This window comes from Clytia hemisphaerica, unplaced genomic scaffold (genome assembly GCF_902728285.1).
Source record: "Clytia hemisphaerica strain Z4C2 unplaced genomic scaffold, Clytia hemisphaerica genome assembly, whole genome shotgun sequence".
Taxonomy (NCBI): domain Eukaryota; kingdom Metazoa; phylum Cnidaria; class Hydrozoa; order Leptothecata; family Clytiidae; genus Clytia; species Clytia hemisphaerica.
The window spans coordinates 410512-412589 of NW_027104048.1; positions in this window are offsets into that span (position 1 = coordinate 410512).

Genomic DNA, 2078 nt, shown 5'->3' on the forward strand with positions numbered 1-2078 from the left:
TAAGTTATAGGAGGGCGGAATTCTTTATTCTTGTAAGGTCCAACGGTGTCACCGTAAAAATATACTCCTACAAGTTTGCACTCAGGATCCCCGGTCATAATTTGTTTAGTTACGGCTAAAAAAAAAAAAGAAAACAATCAAAGCTTGAAGATCGGAAAGTCAATAGATTATTGAAAGCATGGTGCAGGAGAAATTTATCCATAGCGTCCTTTCAAAAGTAACTGTGTTTCGAAAGTTAGTGCATTTTGAAAGAATAGAAAAACGTTCTGTATTATATGCGAAATTTCTCCAAGCTTTTACTATAAGGTGCCAAAATTTAAAAAGAAGAAACATCACATTGACGTCATTCATACAATCCAGCAGCATTAACATCAAAATGAATCTCAATAGACACTTTTCTGTTTACAATAACGTGTGTTATATTGTAGTATAGTTTTCTTCCTATTTGACCAAGGTCCAATGTGAGTCTTTTTAATTCAAGTACTACCCTTTATTACTGCAAATGATGGGCACACGATGGTGAAAGATTTCAAAGCTTATAAAAGGGAAATTATGAGTTGTTATTCGAGCATTCTAAAAATGGCATCGACAGAGCAAATCATGAAAGAGATAGAAAACTTGTTGCATGCACGCATACATATCAAAAAATAGCAAGACATAGATCTTTTATCGAAAGGATAGTGATAAGAGCCGAAGACCTTGCTGATGAGCTTCACGAGGAAGGCCATCTCCTTCCTAATGAAGCAGTGATTGAAATATTGAACAGTATGTGTTTGACTGTATTTGATATCTCTGCAAATAATAAAAAGTCGAACCCAAATGACAACGAGATTGAGTTCCATTACATGAACATTCTACATTCTCTGGTTAAAACCAGGAAGTTCTTCATGTTCCCGAATCTTCCCATTACACATTTAGAAGATTAAATTGTAAATAATTGTCTTATGTTTGTTTTGGCCTCTGCGTTTTAGTAGAGGCCTCTATCCACCTTGTGTTCATCCAGGTTTAAGCGATGAAAAATATACCTCCACTTTCTCAATGATCTTGCCCGAATGTCAGGCTGGACTTGTTGTTGGTTTGCCGTCACCCGACCGACCCTACCTCGAAACCTGCCGACCCAAAAGGTTTTATTGCCATTTTAAAGAAGATTTTTTTTCTTCAAAAACTTTAAACAATAAAAAATCTAAACTCGTATCTTGTTTGTCTCAAGCATAAGAATCGTAAATTCCCTGCTAGCACTTCTGTTTTTTATTCAAAATTACCTAAATGTAAATAAACTGTTAACCCTTCCATGGACGAAAATTTCATAAATCACCAAAATAAAAATAAATTCCGACCGACCGACCCACCTCCAAAATCTAGGGTCGGGTGACGGCAAACCAACAATTTTTTAAGCCCAGCCTCATTGGTCAACCGATCGTGAATGGATTATCCCCGATGGTGTTGGCCATTCACTTGACCACGAGATTGTTTGGTTACAGGAGCCTGTATTCAAAATACCAGACTTCAAGAAGATAGACCTAGACAAAATCTTCAAAGAAGTGACAAATGAAAACTTCAAAAGTGCAGTTGAGACGAATCAGTTGGAGGAATGGGCAACCTTTTACAATTACAGGTCACTTCGATCAAAGAAGAGCAAATGGGAGGAACTTAGTCGATTTGAGCTGAAGCCGATTGTAAATTTTTTTATTTTTTTTTCATCATTAATTTCTTGATCTCCAAAAGTATATTGGTTCTTCTTACAAGAAGTTGAAATATTTTATGTATATGTTATGTATATAATGTATATAAAATTCTACGATTCAAACTGATACGAAGTGGACAGCTAAATCATTAATGGAAGCTTAGTTGGCTGGTCGGCTACATAGTATAGAAATAGTAAATCAATGGGCAACCTAATATAGAAGACGCTGAAAAATAGGTTCGTCGGATAAGATGATATAGATAAAAAATCACATAGGTCGAATTGTGTAGGTTGTCAAAGTCCAAGTTATGCAATGAAATAGTAAAAATTAAATATTAGGGAGAAAAACTACTTATATGATAATATTTTAATATATTCATAGAAGATCAAACTG